This window comes from Triticum aestivum, chromosome 2B (genome assembly GCF_018294505.1).
Source record: "Triticum aestivum cultivar Chinese Spring chromosome 2B, IWGSC CS RefSeq v2.1, whole genome shotgun sequence".
NCBI lineage: Eukaryota > Viridiplantae > Streptophyta > Magnoliopsida > Poales > Poaceae > Triticum > Triticum aestivum.
In genome coordinates, this window is record NC_057798.1 from 121,331,472 (window position 1) to 121,349,586 (window position 18,115).

General features: G+C 43.6%; 1 pseudogene; it reads right to left on the reverse strand.

Moving 5' to 3' along the window:
- Positions 1–1,330: 1,330 nt before the first annotated feature.
- LOC123039087 (uncharacterized) lies at positions 1,331–14,224 on the reverse strand (annotated as a pseudogene).
- Positions 14,225–18,115: the final 3,891 nt, after the last annotated feature.

The following is an 18,115-nucleotide window of genomic DNA, read 5'->3' on the forward strand; positions in this document are numbered from 1 at the left end:
AAAATGCAAATAAAAGTAGATTGAAAGCAAATACGATAAAAGATAGACCCGGGGGCCATAGGTTTCACTAGAGGCTTCTCTCAAGATAGCATAAGTGTTACGGTGGGTGAACAAATTACTGTCGAGCAATTGATAGAAAAGCGAATAGTTATGAGATTATCTAGGCATGATCATGTATATAGGCATCACGTCCGCAACAAGTAGACCGACTCCTGCCTGCATCTACTACTATTACTCCACACATCGACCGACTCCTGCCTGCATCTAGAGTATTAAGTTCATAAAGAATAGAGTAACACATTAAGCAAGATGACATGATGTAGAGGGATCAACTCATGCAATATGATATAAACCCCAACTTTTTATCCTCGATGGCAACAATACAATACATGCCTTGCAACCCTTTCTGTCACTGGGTAAGGACACCGCAAGATTGAACCCAAAGCTAAGCACTTCTCCCATGGTTAAGTTCTATATACACCATAGCATCTTGATCTACCTCTATAGATCTTGATGCCCAATAAGAGAATGACCGAGACCGAACGTCCATCCTTATTAACGATGCCATTCATGCAGCTTAACCATGCCAAAACTAAATAAAATGAGACTAGACGCATGACCATGCACTACGTATGAGGATCCTCTCCTCACATATGGGAGCAAAACAACTCGAAGAAGATGTTCCACGATCGGCGCCTCACTACAACTCAAACACAATATCGTCCCAGAATGACATCATATCATCGAGGGAGAAGCTGGTGCCGGTGTCGTCGTGGCCACCAGTACTGTAGCCGTTTCCATTATAGAACAGGGCGTTGTGGTCCCCGTTGGACCTCACCATGTCACACCAGCCCTCCCGCTGTTGCAATGCTTGATACATTCACGGAGATCCCAAGTCGATGCTGTCGGTGACGTACTGCGCCTGGGGCTGGAAGACTGGTGGCTTCCAGCCCTCCTACTAGTGCGGCGGATCCTGATACATCGGCGGAGGCCCCATGTCGACGCTGTTGGCAACGTATGGCACCAGGGGCTGGAAGACCGGTAGCTGTTAGCCCGCGTGCTGCTGCGGTGGCGCCTGATACATCAGCGGAGGCCCCATGTCGGTGCTGCCAGCGACGGATGGCGCCTGGGGCTGGAAGACCGGTGGCTGCCCGCCCGCCTTCTACTGCGGTGGCGCTTGATACATCGGCGGAGGTCCCATGTCGGCATTGCCGGTGCCGTATGGCACCTGGGGCTAGAAGACCGATGGCTGCCCGCCCGCCTGGTGCGGTGGCGGCACTTGATACATCGATGAAGGCACCATGTTGGCGCTGCCGGCGATGTATGGCGCCTAGGCTAGAAGACCGGTGGCTGCCCACCTGCCTGCTATTGCGGAGGCGCTTGATATATCGGCGGAGGCCCCATGTCGACGCTCCCGGTGACGTATGGCGCTTGGGGCTGGAAGACCGGCGGCTGCGGGTTTGTTTTAGCGATGCGCTCGATGAGTCTCTTGTGGATCTCCCCCGACGTACATCCAACCATGGTGACCTCCTCGACATTGAGGTTGCCACCGAGCATGGCCTTGTGTAGGAGGGCCCTAATGTCGCGGTCCTCATGCTCACTCTGGAGCTTGTTGGCCTGGTGCTGGAGCTTGGCGAGGCACTTTGTGAGGAACTCCCCCTGGCTCTTCGTCTTCTTGAACTGCGGCATGTTCTGCATGGTCTTGTACCGATTCAGGATTGCCACCGCCTCGGCATGGGACGAGTAAACATCCAGCTCTGATGCGCCTTCGTCATACACCAGAACGCAGGCCTTGGTGTTGCATAGGATGCCTAGCTCGCCCACCTTCTTCATCAGGTAGTTGCGACACGTCTCGTAGGTACGATGACGGTGGAGTCCTCGCCGATGTACCAGAGGGCACCTTCTTGCGAACCATTGCCGTTTGAAGGGTGAAACTAGTAGAGGAAAAGGGAAGTTGTTGTTTTTGGCTAGTTGAAAGCAAGATTCATCTTCTTGCAAAACTCTAGTTTTTATTGCAGCATAATCAGGAAATAGCCCCTTTTCATGTTGTTCAAGGCAAAGAGCACTAATTCTCTTATTTTGGGCTAAATTCTTCAATGCAGCCACCACTACCTCATCTTCTACAATATTTGGCACAACTGCTCCTGTAAAATTTACATTCATTCGGCTATAACCAGGAAGGTGTGAAGCCGAATTATGAGCATCTACAGTTGTGTATGGTGCCGAAGAATTACTAACATGAGGTGTAGCATATGACGGTTGAGAGTAACTGGCCGAATAGCCACTAGCATGGCCAATTCTCTCATTCATCGGCATGGTTGGACTATTATATTGCACATTAGTTGCCGATGAATAAAAGGGTGAAACACTTTCTTGCATGGCATTGGAAATTCTAACTTGGGGTGTTTCAAATTGATTAATCGAGCTCATCATGTTGCTCATCAGCATATGAATTTGCTGGGTTGCCGATGCATGTGAGTTGGGATACATATGGTGCATGTTACTAATATCATAAGAAGTTGAAGTATATAAATTACTTTGAATTGGCCCTTGCACGTAGTTAGTTGCATGATTGAACAAACTAGGGTTGACCGACAGAGTATACTCATTGAACGATCTAGTAACACCATATGAATTATTTGCATCTACATAAAGAGATTGGGTATTCATATTACCTTTGTAGACTGCAAACCCTAGATGACGATCTCTTCGTAGCAAGAACGAGCCGGAGACCGTTCAAAGCTTCGTCCCCAGCGGAGTCGCCAAAAAGTGTGTTGACGCTGGAACGTGTCACACGAACACGTCGATGTGTATCCGCGGCGCCGAGGGAGATGCTCCGCAACTCACATCGCGGGAGGCCGACTTCCAGCGCGATACGCAAGACAGCAAGCCGGCGCTTTTGGGACCAGACGCCCCGCTCGCCCGGGAGGGACCCCGTCAGGGCTTGCAGCAACGATTGGCTGCTCGAGGTCAGCCTTACCGCCCCTAGAGCCTCGTGGATTCACAGCCTCCAATCTTGAAGAACGACGAAGAACGAGAAGAAAGATACAAGGGGAGAGATAAAAGTAGATGAACACGAAAAAGTATTAGATGTGTTTGTTCGATTGGTGTTGTTCAATCGGCCGTCACCCCTTAGGTATATAAGAGGCGGCTGGACTTCCCGTGCAAGGAAAAGGCTTGGATTCACGTCCAAAACTCTAGTCAAATTCGGATTGGTTTTGTCCGAACTTTCCAAAACTGTTCGGTTTAAACTGGCTGCATCTTGCGGGTCTTTTTTGTGGTGGTAAACGATCTCGGATGGAAACGATCCCAAAAGCAGTCTTGACCGTTTCGACGATACGAACAACTTTTATGTTGAACGTTTTTGGATCAGAGGTAATCTTGAGGGTCAAATCGGTCGCGCAAAACAGGCTATCCCTCGCGCTACCCATCAGACAGAGTATCTGGTGGGGCGCGCCAGTTTTTGCCTCCTGACAGAGCTGTATTCCGATGGCTCTAACTTTTGCATACGAACTCGGACTGGAACTATTTTTATATCAAAATCGATCGTTTCGATGAGACGAAGACAATCCGTGTAAATAATGTTTCCATTTGAGGTCGTCTTGGGGGCTTAATCAGCCAAACTGTACTCTGAATATAAGATCTTAGTACTTTGAGCATAGTTTCGGCCTTCAAGATGAAATCGGACTGCGATGACCCAAACTTCAAAGATGTTCATATCGACAATACGGAACTCTTTCATGAAGATCACTTCTCCATTTGAGGCCATCTTAAATAAGTTATTGACCGTGCCAAAATCTGGTATCAACAGGGAGAAGGCGTGGATTTATAGGGGAGGATCGGCCAGGATGAGCATGTTGCAGCCTTCCGGCCTTCACTATGCTCATCTGTAACTTTGGCGTCCATTTACAGCCTTTCACTCTCTACGTAGATATGCATGGTGGTGCTAGCTAGCCCATTAATGCGTCCTAAAATTATAGGATTTCTTTATAATTGAAAATTTGCTTAGAATTGATCGGCAATTTTTTTGGGTGAAGAAAACATTCTGTGATTGTAAAATAAACCATAGAACATGCATGTATATATGTTTTTAGCTACATATTGCGTAATTAATTATGCATTTAACGTTTTCTAAAGTTGAATTGGTATTCAAACATGTACAACGTCCCATAACCGTGTTAAGAAAATATCAATAAATAACATAGTACATAAATTATCTCATGATGCAGTGGTAATCAAAAACTAAAAATCTACTAATATGTACAAGCAATTAAACTACAATTCATATGCACTGTGTGGATAAGTTCTGCCCATTTTTTGCAACACATGTGTTGTATGTTATCCCATATATACAGCAGGTTGGATGACTATTGTTGCTTTATAACCTAGTGGTATGTAGTCATTGTATTCACCAACGCATACTTACTTCCAGACTTAGTTATGTAGTCCAAGTAAGTAGTAACTTTCAGCCGGGCACTAGTGCTTGTACCACTTCAACGACATCTACGCCTCCAACAAGTGTGCTCGCTCGACAATGACCATATAGAGCGTTGACATGAACTAGTACATTTATACCTCAAATAGAGTAGGTATATGGCCATTACACTACATTGGTAATATTATTTTTCACACCCCTAATTCTCCATGCTCCATAAGACACTCAAAATCTCATTTATATGCATTATCTAACTACTGATAATAAACTGTTATGAAATTTTACCCTGCCTTTCTTTTTATCAAGATCATGCCACGAGGAGGGTAATTCATCAAAGTAGATGTGAAGGAGGTTTGTAGCCCCTCAAGCTATAGTCATATCTTTCATCCAAACAAGATTACAAGTGTCCAAGCCTACGTCCACAAAATGACATCATTATTTCGATCATCCTTCTTTCGATATGGTCAATTGTGTCCTTCAAAGTAATAAGCTTCCATGCTCAAGTGATTCATATAGCGAGCCATGGTATGCTTGTAAGAAAGAAAAGATTCATCATCTTGGTTATCCTAAATATATAAGCGTGTCCATGTCACTGATACATCTCCAACGTATCTATAATTCATGAAGCATTCATGCTATATTACTAGGTGTTTTAAATGATTATGGGCTTTATTATACACTTTTATATTATTTTTGGGACTAACCTATTAACCGGAGGCCCAACCCAGATTTGCTGTTTTATGCCTATTTCAGTGTTTCGAGGAAAAGGAATATCAAACGGGGTCAAAAAGAAACAAAATCAACTGGAGAAGTTATTTTTGGAAGGAAAGCCACCAGATAGACTTGGACCCTACGTCAGAAGATACGGGAGCTGGCCACAAGGGTGGGGGGCCCGCCCCCTAGGCGCGCCCCCTTGCCTCGTGGGGCCCCCGTAGCTCCACGGACATACTCCCTGCACCCATATATACCTATGTATCGTAAAACTTCCAGAGAAGAAGATAGATCGGGAGTTCCGCCGCTGCAAGCCTCTGTAGCCACCAAAAACCTCTCGGGAGCCCGTTCCGGCACCCTGCCGGAGGGCGATCCCATCACCGGTGGCCATCTTCATCATCCCGGCGCTATCCATGACGAGGAGGGAGTAGTTCACCCTCAGGGCTGAGGGTATGTACCAGTAGCTATGTGTTTGATCTCTCTCTCTCTCTCTCTCTCTCTCTCTCTCTCTCTCTGTCTCGTGTTCTCTCTCGTGTTCCCTCTATGGCACGATCTTGATGTATCCCGAGCTTTGCTATTGTAGTTGGATCTTATGATGTTTCTCCCCCTCTACTCTCTTGTGATGAATTGAGTTCCCCCTTTGAAGTTATCTTATCGAATTGAGTCTTTTATGAGAACACTTGATGTATGTCTTGCGATCCACTTGATGTATGTTTTGGTGATCAACTTTCGGGTTTCGTGACATTGGGAACCTATGCATAGGGGTTGGCACACGTTCTTGACTCTCCGGTAGTAGCTTTGGGGTACTCTTTGAAGTACTTTTATGTAGGTTGGATGAATCTGAGATTGTGTGACACATATCGTATAATCATGCCCACGGATACTTGAGGTGACAATGGAGTATCTAGGTGACATTAGGGTTCTGGTTGATTTGTGTCTTAAGGTGTTATTCTAGTACAAACTCTTTTATAGACCGATCCGAAAGAATAACTTTGAGGTGGTTTCGTACCCTACCATAATCTCTACGTTTGTTCTCCGCTATTAGTGGCTTTGGAGTGACTCTTTGTTGCATGTTGAGGGCTTGTTATATGATCTATCTATGTTATTATTGTTGAGAGAACTTGCACTAGTGAAAGTATGATCCCTAGGCCTTGTTTCCTATCATTGCAATACCATTTACGCTCACTTTTACCACTTGTTACCTTGCTGTTTTTATTATTTCAGATTACAAATACCTTTATCTACTATCTATTTTGCACTTGTATCTTCATCTCTTTGCCGAACTAGTGCACCTATACAATTTACCATTGTATTAGGTGTGTTGGGGACACAAGAGACTCTTCGTTATTTGGTTGCAGGGTTGTTTGAGAGAGACCATCTTCATCCTACGCCTCCTACGGATTGATAAACCTTAGGTCATCCACTTGAGGGAAATTTGCTACTGTCCTACAAACCTGTCCACTTGCAGGCCCAACAACATCTACAAGAAGAAGGTTGTGTAGTAGACATCAAGCTCTTTTCTGGCGCTGTTGCCGGGGAGGTGAGTGCTTGTAGGTATATCTTTAGATCTTGCAATTGAATGTTTTTGTTTCTTGTTTTATCACTAGTTTAGTTTATAAAAGAAAACTACAAAAAATGGAATTGAGTTTGTCTCATACGCTGCATCTTTTTAATATCTTTCGTGAGTATGATGGAAAGGAAAATTGTGCCAAAGTGTTAGAAGAATATTGAAATGTTTGGCACTAAATCTTTGAATGATGAGCACGATTGCAATGTTGTTAGTATGAACTCCTTGAATATCCATAGTACTAATGATGATTGTACTAGTAATGATGAAAATGTCTCCTATAAGCATGTTGATTTTTGTGGAGTAGATTGGATTTGCATGGACACACCAAATAGGGAAGATAGATATTGCAAGAGGCATAAGTACTTAGAAACTAAATTGTTGCAAGAAAGGCTAGATGTTTGTGCTGAAGATTTACATTATCTTGGCCGTACTTGTGGACTTTGCAATGAAAGTGGTCATTTAGCTATCCAATGCAAATTGTTTCACGATCTAATCGTGTCCAAAAATTGTGATGAGTTGATTTCCCTTTCAAATTATAATGAACTTAGCTTGCTTATGGGTTATGAAGAAATGAAACGTTTAACTAATGATCTTCCAGAATTTGCCCGTTACAAACTTCTTGGCTTTGATCTAGAAGAAATTTATATGTATTGTGCGGTGAATTGCATTGAAAATCCTTATATTGCCAATTACATAAAGAAAAGAAAAGAAATAGAGGATAAAGAGAATACTAATGAAAGGGAAGAGACCTCCCAATATCCTCCTATTATTTCTTATGATGAATCAGGTAATGAGGGGGAGCCTTCTATTCAACCAATCTCATCAATAAGGAGCTCAAAGAGGAAGGTTGAACCCACACATAATGTGAAGAAGAAGAAGAAAAGAAGGAGCAACAAAGGTAGAAAGGTATCCCTCCCAAATGATGTTGCTCCTACTACTCATTGTGATGATGATAATTGCTATACTATTGGTGCTATCTATATTTTTAATGATGAGAGTGATTATGCTTATGATATGAAAGGGACCAAGCTTGGGGAAGATATGTTTGATTGGGATGAAATATTTGAGAATATATTTGCTGAAATTAATGTTTGTCCCAAGCTTGGGGATGCTACATTCAGTGAAGATGATATTTTTAGCATCCCAAGTTTTGATATGCAAAGTTGTTATGATGATAGCATGCCTCCTACTTATGATGATTATATTGATGAAAGTGGGTTTGGAAGAGTGTCAACTTTAGGAAGTAGTGATCCCACTATTTTGGAGGATGTTTAATCTTATTGTGATGAACATGAAAGTAGATTCTGAAGAGTGTCAACTTTATTTAGCGATTCCACTATCTTGGGAGAGGTTTCAATCGATTATGATGAGAACGAAGTTGCTACTTATAATGATTATTGTGATGAAACTTATGCTATAAAAATTAGTGAGGATTATATTTACAAATCTTGTCATGATTATGATTACCCTTTTTCTGAACACTACTCTTTTGATGTGGAAACAATTTTTAGTGTTCAAGTCTCTCATGATACTCCCACTACTATTCATGAGAAGAATTTTGCTTATGTGGAGAGTAGTAAATTTTCTATGCTTGTAGATCATGAAAAGAATGCTTTAGGTTCTGGTTATATTGTTGAATTCATTCATGATGCTACTGAAAATTATTATGAGGGAAGAACATATGCTTGTAGGAATTGCAATGATATCAAGTTTCCTCCCTATGTGCTTAAATTCTTGAAGCTATGCTTGTGTTACCTTCCTATGCTAGTTGATTATTTTTCCCATAAGTTGTTTTATCACAAAATCCCTAAGCATAGGAAGTGGGTTAGACTTAAATGTGCTAGTCATATGCTTCATGATGCTCCCGTTATGTTTCAGTTCTTATCTTTTATGTGAGCATCATTGCCATCATCATGCCTAGCTAAAAAGGCATTAAAGAAAAGCGCTTGTTGGCAGACAACCCTATATTTATCCTTACTGTTTTTGTGTGTCCACATGATTATTCTACTGTAGTAATCATTTTTTATAGCTTTTGTTTCAATAAAGTGCCAAGTAGAACCTTTGGGAAGACTTGGGTGAAGTTTATGCGATCTTGCTGTGAAAAACAGAAACTTTAGCGCTGACGAGATTAGCTGCCATTTTTTACTGGAGAGTGATTTTAGGTTGATTATTTTTCCATATGATTAATAGACAAATTTCTCAGGTCCAGAAATTTATTTCATAATTTTTGGGGTTCCTTAAGTATACGTTTGATACAGGTTACTACAGACTGTTCTGTTTTTGACAGATTCTGTTTTCATTGTGTTGTTTGCTTATTTTGATAAATTTATGAGTAGTATCGGAGGGTATGAACCATAGATAAGTTGGAGTAAAGTAGATATTACACCAATATGAATTTAGAATGAGTTCATTACAGTATCTAAGTGGTGGTTTTATTTTCTTATACTAACGGAGCTTACGAGTTTTGTGTTGAGTTTTGTGTGGTTGAAGTTTTCAAGTTTTGGGTAAAAGATTCGATGGACTATGGAATAAGGAGTGTCAAGAGCCTAAGTTTGGGGATGAACAAGGCACCCCAAGGTAATATTCAAGGACAACCAAGCAACTAAGCTTGGGGATGCCCCGTAAGGCATCCCCTCTTTCATCTTCGTTCATCGGTAACTTTACTTGGAGCTATATTTTTATTCACCACATGATATGTGTTTTGCTTGGAGCGTAATTTTATCTTGTTTGCTTGCTGTTAGTTAGAATAATGTTCTGCATCTTTAGTTTCAATAAAAAAAGTCAAGGATAGCCTTTGCCATGCTTATTTTGCCAGTATACATGTTGCTGTTTGAAAACAGAAAGTTTACCACTGTTGCAAAAATTCCTTAGAAAAGTCGGAGAATGGTATAACGTTGAATATTTTTGCATGTTAAGCTCTGATAAATTTATTACAGTGGGAATTTTAGTTCATAATTTTTGGAGTCAGGGAAGTATTGATACTCTTGCATTCTTTACTGACTCTACTATTTTGGCAGATTGCTATTATGGTTGCATTGTTTGCATATGTTTGCTTGTTTAATGATTCTATTTGAGAATAGGAGTTTTAAATATGCAGATACATTTAGTATTAAATGCTGAATAATAATTTTAGTGATTTGTTACAGTAGAAAATGATAAGGTTGTGCGTTGGCTTATACTAACCTATCTCAGAAGTTCTTGTTGAGTTTGTTGTGAATGAAGATTTTGATAAAAAGAGAAACCATGATATGAGAGAAATTAAGGAGACACAAAAGTTCAAGCTTGGGGATGCCCAAGGCACCCTAAGATAATATTTCAAGAAGTCTCAAGCATCTAAGCTTGGGGATGCCCCAGTAGGCATCCCACCTTTCTTCTTCAACAACTATCGGTTAGTATCGGTTGAGCCTAAGTTTTTGCTTCTTCACATGAGTTGTGCTATCCTTGCAATGTAGTTTTCTTTCGCTTTGCTTGCTGTTTGAATAAAGTATCAAGATCTGAAATTATTAAATGGGAGAGTCTTCACATAGTTGCATAATTATTCGACTACTCATTGATCTTCACTTATATCTTTTTGGAGTAGTTTTTCATTTACTCGTGTGCTTCACTTATATCCTATGAGTAAATTGTTGAATGAGTTGATTGTCATGAATCTGAAATTATATATGCCTCATTTGCTTATTCCATGGGGAGTAATGACTTCACATCTAAGAAGTAGAGGTTGTAAATTTATTGACGGTTAGCAAGCATTGTATTAGTCATTTGAACAATTCATGAAAGAATATTGAAGGAAGAGAGATTTCACATATAAATATATTATCATAGACACCTTTTATAATTGTGAGCACTCATTAAGTATGACATGCTAAAGAGTTGATGTTGGACAAGGAAGACAACATAATGGGTTATGTTTTCTCGCATCTCAGTTAAAGTATATTGTCATGGATCATTCAAACATGTTGAGCTTGCCTTTCTCCCCTTGCTAGCCTAAATATCTGTACTAAGCGGGAATACTGCTTGTGCATCCAATATCCTTAAACCCAGTTTTGCCATGAGTGTCAACCATACCTACCTATATATGGTATTTACCTGCCGTTCCAAGTAAATTTGCATGTGCCAAACTCTAAACATTCAAATTATAATCTGTTTTGTATGCCCGAATTGCTCATGTAGCAACTAGGGGCTGTCAGTGTCTTCCATGCTAGGTGGACTATTCTCAAGAGGAGTGGACTCCGCTCCTCATTCACAAGAAAGTGGCAGCAACTGGGATGCCCAGTCCCATGATCAAAAAGATCAAAATCAAATCAAAATAATTAAACATAACTCCCCCAGGATTGTTGTTAGTTGGAGGCACTCGTTGTTTCGAGCAAGCCATGGTTTGATCCTTGTTGGTGGTTGGGGGAGTATAAACTTTTACCATTCTGTGTGGGAACCGCCTATAATGTATGTAGTATGGAAGATATTTGGAACTCTGGGTTGTTATGTTGACAATGAGATCATACCTCTCAAAATTATTTATCTCTATTTCAAAATTGAGCTCTGGCACCTCTACAAATCCCTGCTTCCCTCTGCGAAGGGCATATCTTTTACTTTATGCAAGAGTCAAGGTGATCTTCACCTTTCCCTCTTTTCATTTTATCCTTTGGCAAGCACTTTGTGTTAGGGTGATCCTGATATATATATCCAATTGGATGTACGTTAGCATGAACTATTATTGTTGACATCACCCAAAGGTGAATACGTTTGGAGGCAACCTTATAAGCCCCAATCTTTCTCTATGTCTGATTAAAACTTCATAACCACAAGTATTGCGTGAGTGTTAGCAATTGTAGAAGACTATATGATAGTTGAGTATGTGGAGTTTGCTATTCCTGAAAATAAAGATGAATTGCAATTGTTTTGATGACTAAGAATGAAGTTTGCTAGTTTTCAAGAATGTTTATGGCCTATGCTTTAACATGTGAATTGCTTGTTACTAGTTTGTGAAAAGTTTTATGAGTTGAACTACTGTTATGACATATAATGATTCTAGTAAAGGTGATTGAAATTATCGTTGATCAAACTTGTGCACCTCTAGCATTCACACTTCATAAATTCTTTCTTTATCATTTACCTACTCGAGGACGAGTAGGAATTAAGCTTGGGGATGCTGATACGTCTCCAACGTATCTATAATTTATGAAGCATTCATGCTATATTACTATGTGTTTTAAATGATTATGGGCTTTATTATACACTTTTATATTATTTTTGGGACTAACCTATTAACCGGAGGCCCAGCCCCGATTTGCTGTTTTATGCCTATTTCAGTGTTTCGATGAAAAGGAATATAAGACGGGTCAAAACGGAACAAAATCAACTGGAGAAGTTATTTTTGGAAGGAAAGCCACCGGATAGACTTGGACTCTATGTCAGAAGATACGAGAGCTGGCCACGAGGGTGGGGGGCGCCCCCTGGGTGCGCCCCCTGACTCGTGCCCCCCCCCCCGTAGCTCCACCGACGTACTCCCTGCACCCACATATACCTACGTATTGTAAAACTTCCAGAGAAGAAGATAGATCGGGAGTTCCGCCACCGCAAGCCTCTGTAGCCACCAAAAACCTCTCGGGAGCCCGTTCCAGCACCCTGCCGGAGGGGGATCCCATCACCGGTGGCCATCTTCATCATCCCGGTGCTATCCATGATGAGGAGGGAGTAGTTCACCCTCGGGGCTGAGGGTTTGTACCAGTAGCTATGTGTTTGATCTCTCTCTCTCTCTCGTGTTCTCTCTCGTGTTCCCTCTATGGCACGATCTTGATGTATCCCGAGCTTTGCTATTGTAGTTGGATCTTATGATGTTTCTCCCCCTCTACTCTCTTGTGATGAATTGAGTTCCCCCTTTGAAGTTATCTTATCGGATTGAGACTTTTATGAGAACACTTGATGTATGTCTTGCGATCCACTTGATGTATGTTTTGGTGATCAACTTGCGGGTTTCGTGACATTGGGAACCTATGCATAGGGTTTGGCACACGTTCTTGACTCTCCGGTAGTAGCTTTGGGGCACTCTTTGAAGTACTTTTATGTAGGTTGGATGAATCTGAGATTGTGTGACGCATATCGTATAATCATGCCCACGGATACTTGAGGTGACAATGGAGTATCTAGGTGACATTAGGGTTTTGGTTGATTTGTGTCTTAAGGTGTTATTCTAGTACGAACTCTTTTATAGATCGATCCGAAAGAATAACTTTGAGGTGGTTTCGTACCCTACCATAATCTCTACGTTTGTTCTCCGCTATTAGTGGATTTGGAGTGACTCTTTGTTGCATGTTGAGGGCTTGTTATATGATCTATCTATGTTATTATTGTTGAGAGAACTTGCACTAGTGAAATTATGAACCCTAGGCCTTGTTTCCTATCATTGCAATACTGTTTACCTCACTTTTACCACTTGTTACCTTGCTGTTTTTATTATTTCAGATTACAAATACCTTTATCTACTATCTATTTTGCACTTGTATCTTCATCTCTTCGCCGAACTAGTGCACCTATACAATTTACCATTGTATTGGGTGTGTTGGGGACACAAGAGACTCTTTGTTATTTGGTTGCAGGGTTGTTTGAGAGAGACCATCTTCATCCTACGCCTCCTATGGATTGATAAACCTTAGGTCATCCACTTGAGGGAAATTTGCTATTGTCCTACAAACCTGTGCACTTGCAGGCCCAACAACGTCTACAAGAAGAAGGTTGTGTAGTAGACATTAGTCACCAAGTTTTTCATTTCTGATGTCAGGGGACCAACACATTCTTCCATTATTGGTCACTCACACATACTATTTAAGTGTTATTGATGACTACAATAAGTATGCATGGAATTGTCTTCTTAAAAAAAGTCCAAAGTGTTCTCTATATTCTCAAATTTCCGTTTCTCATAGAGAGACAATTCAATTATGGAATCTTTTCCACGCAAACTGCAGGAATCTTTTATGTGTTGCTTTTTGTAGAGAACAATCTAGTAGAACATATACAGTGATTAGGAGCTTCAGAGCACGTGCTTTCTAGAGAACAATCTAGTAGAACATTCTCTACCATTGCTTTTGGTGCTCAGCTATTGATGATGGTGCTGTCGGCGCTCAGCTGGTGATGATGGTGCGGCCGGCGTTCAGCCGGAGTCCGACTTGCTGTGTTTGGACTAGACGACCGGGGGCTCACCGTCGCTGTCTTCACCGTTTGGGTCCTCCTTGTCATTGTCGCTCGAGGAGGAGCTTTCACGTCACTCGAGCTTTGCACGCAGTACCCAAGACGAGCGCTTGAAGGCCCGAAGATCTTGATGGAAGCGTGTTAGTCTCCACCAACTTGAAGCGGAGGACGCGCCCCTCTGCAAGATAGTGGGCGCGGGCGAAGGTTTTCCACCTGCACCTAAGGAACATGATGCAAGGTGCGAGGAACTCAACGTTCACCCACACGACACCATTACAGCAGCTGCACACACGCAGCCACAACCCGAGCGGCTGATCGACCTCCATCACTCTAGCGAAAGGGCGAGGGAGCTGCATGCTACTATGGGGAGGATCACGCAGCTCGTTGATGAACTCGAGCGCTGAAGCTTATTCTGGCATGGATCTAAAGCGGACCCCCTAGTGACAGATCACCCTCGGACCAAGCATTGTTAGGCTATAAAGCATGTAAGGCCCCATGCCAAAAAAATAAACCTGTTAAGAAAACAATATAGGGGATGAGAATGAAGGTAGCGACTTGAAGGACTAATAGGAAATCTGATGTTGACTGCTTGCTCTCGAGCACCCACTATGGTGCAAAAAAATTATAAGCACTAGCCAAATTAGTTTTGAGCTATGACGAAAGATAGTTGCAGGATTACAACAAAGTATGAGATTCAAACCAAAGATAACAAGAGAGCATAAAAGATCTTGACATCAGATCCTTCACACCATCGAACCAGGCTAAACAACATCGTTGTTGTTCGTAGGCGTGGTACCATGAACATGGCCAACAATAGCAACTACATGTTCTATCATTTGCTTCAAGGCTAATTGGTTTGATGCCAACATTTGGCATTGCCAATACTTGGCAATCCAACAATTGGTAATTTCAAAAGTTGCCAAAAATTGGCTACTTCTTTTAAGGCTGGTGAGGGAGTCCTGGATTAGGGGGTCCTCGGACAGCCGGACTATATACTTTGGCCGAACTGTTGGACTATGAAGATACAAGATTGAAGACTTCGTCCCGTGTCCGGGTGGGAATCTCCTTTGCATGGAAGGCAAGCTTAGCAATTCGGATATGTAGATCTCCTTCTCTCTAACCAACTCTGTGTAACCCTAGCCCCCTCCGGTGTCTATATAAACTGAAGGGTTTAGTCCGTAGGACAGGAACAATCATAATCATAGGCTAGATTCTAGGGTTTAGCCTCTATGATCTCGTGGTAGATCAACTCTTGTAATACTCATATCATCAAGATCAATCAAGCAGGAAGCAGGGTATTACCTCCATCGAGAGGGCCCGAACCTGGGTAAACATTGTGTCCCCCGCCTCCTATTACCATTAGCCTTAGACGCACAGTTCGGGACCCCTACCCGAGATCCGCCGGTTTTGACACCGACATTGGTGCTTTCATTGAGAGTTCCACTGTGTCGTCATGATAAGGCTTGATGGCTCCTTCAATCATCTTGAACGATGCGGTCCAGGGTGAGGTTTTCCTCCCCGGACAGATCTTCATATTCGGCGGCTTCGTACTGCGGGCCAGCTCGCTTGGCCATCTGGAGCAGATCGATAGCTATGCCCCTGGCCATCAGGTCGGGTTTGGAAGTTTAAACTACACTGCTAACATCCGCGGAGACTTGATCTTCGACGGATTCGAGCCCATGTCAGGTGCGCCAAACAATCAGGACGATCATGACTTAGATCTGCCATCGGACGGTGTTCAGGAGATCACACCTGCGGCCGCCCCAGCGTTCAATCCGGAGCAGATCGTGCCATCCGAGGACGGGTGGATGGACCCCGCCAAGGAGGCCGCACCCTCAGCGGCGATAGAGCCGAACACTAACCTCACCTCCTATGAGGCCGGTATCATCGGACCCCCGGACTCGTCTCCGGCTACAGGCTCTGAACCGCGTGCATCCGTGCCTATTGAATCTGATTGGGCACCGATCATGGAGTTTACCTCCGCGGATATCTTTCAGCACTCGCCTTTGGGCGATGTGCTAAATTCATTGAGGTCTCTCTCCCTGTCAGGAGACTTTTGGCCGAACTATGTCCGGCTGGAGTGGGAAGCGGACAACGAAGAAATTCGTTCCCCACCCACCACCCACTTAATAGCCACTGTCGATGACTTAACCGATGTACTTGACTTCAACTCCGAAGACATCGACGGTATGGACGACGATGCAGGAGAAGAACAGGAACCACCGCCCTCAGGGCGCTGGACAGCCACCTCATCATATGATATATACATGGTGAATACCCCAAAGGAAGCAATGGCGATGAGGCAATGGAGGATAATCCCCTTGAGAAGCAATCTAAGCACCAGCGTCATAGGCACCGCTCTAAGCCCCGCCATAGCAAAAATAGCGATACCTGCACAAGAGATGATAGCAATCCGGATGTTGCCGAAGATGAAAACAATCCCGTACAGCCAGTCTTCGAGCAGACCGAGTGGGAGGATGGGCAAGCTAGCCCTAAGGAACATGCAACAGATGGAGAATCAGAGGATGACAATTACATGCGCCTCCCTGAAGACGAAGTGAGCCTTGGCGACGAAGAAATCATCGCGCCTAAGGATCCCGTCGAGCAGGAGCGCTTCAAGCGCCGGCTTATAGCCATTGCAAAAAGCCTGAAGAAGAAGCAGCAGCAGCTCCAAGCTGATCAAGATCTACTAACTGATAGATGGATTGAGGTCCTGGCAGCCGAAGAATATGGACTCGAGCGCCCTACCAAAAGTTACCCTAAGCGGAGGTTGCTACCTCAACTCGAGGAGGAGGCATTAAAGCCTACACTACCAGCGCATGATGTGGCTGACCGGCCACCTCGTGGCCGAGACAAAGCGGCATATCAGCCCGAAGTACAGCCCGCACCCCGTCGCCAATCAAGCAAAAATACAAAGGCTCAGGGCTCCACGCATGACCTGCGAGACAAATTGAAAAACAAAGCAGGACAGTCAAGATCGATCTACGGATCATGGGGGCGCGCCCCAACGCGTGAAGATGACCATCATGCCAGATATACCAACAAATCCGGCTGGACCGAATACAATGTAGCCCGACAAAGAGGCGCCGCACACCCCCAGTGCTTCACTGATGAAGTAATGGATCATGAATTCCCAGAAGGGTTTAAACCCGTGAACATTGAATCATATGATGGTACTACGGACCCCGCGGTATGGATAGAAGATTTCTTCCTCCACATTCACATGGCTTGCGGGGACAATCTACACGCCATCAAGTACCTCCCACTAAAACTCAAGGGACCAGCTCGGCATTGGCTGAACAGCTTGCCGGCAAACTGCATCGGGAGTTGGGAGAACCTGGCGGATGCATTCCTGGACAACTTCCAGGGAACTTATGTGCGACCACCGGATGCTAATGATCTAAGTCACATAACCCAACAGCCCAGAGAGTCAGCCAGGAAATTTTGGACTCGGTTCCTAACTAAAAAGAACCAAATTATCGACTGTCCGGATGCCGAAGCCCTAGCGGCCTTTAAGCATAACATCCATGACGTGTGGCTTGCCCGACATCTCGGCCAAGAAAAGCCAAATTCCATGGCAGCCCTCATGACACTCATGACCCGCTTTTGTGCAAGCGAGGATAGCTGGTTGGCTTGTAGCAACAACACAACAAGCAATCCTGGCACATCAAAAGCCAGAGATAGCAACGACAAACCACGACGTAACAAACACAAGCGTCGCAAAAACGGTGATACTGCCGAAGACACGGCAGTCAATGCGGGATTCAGTGGCTCTAAGTCCTGTCAGCGGAAAAAGCCATTCAAAAATAACACTTCGGGCCCGTCCAGTCTGGACCGCATACTCGATCATCCATGCCAAATTCATGGCACCCCAGGAACACCAGCCAATCATACCAACAGAGAATGCCGAGTCTTCAGACAAGCCGGCAGGTCAGGTCCCAAAAACAATGGGAAGGGGTCTCAAAGCGACGATGACGACGAGGAGCCCCGATCACCGAATATAGGGGGGGGGGAAATAAATTTCCAACGCAAATCAAAACGGTGAACACTATAAATGCCACCCACATTCCCAAGCTGGAACATACGTGCACTCTTAGGGACATCGACTTAACGGAGCCAGTCGCCCCACAATATAACCTATGGACGATCACCTTCGACCGTACGGATTGTCCGGCCGATACCAATCAGGGCAATCCAGCCGCACTCGTCCTTGACCC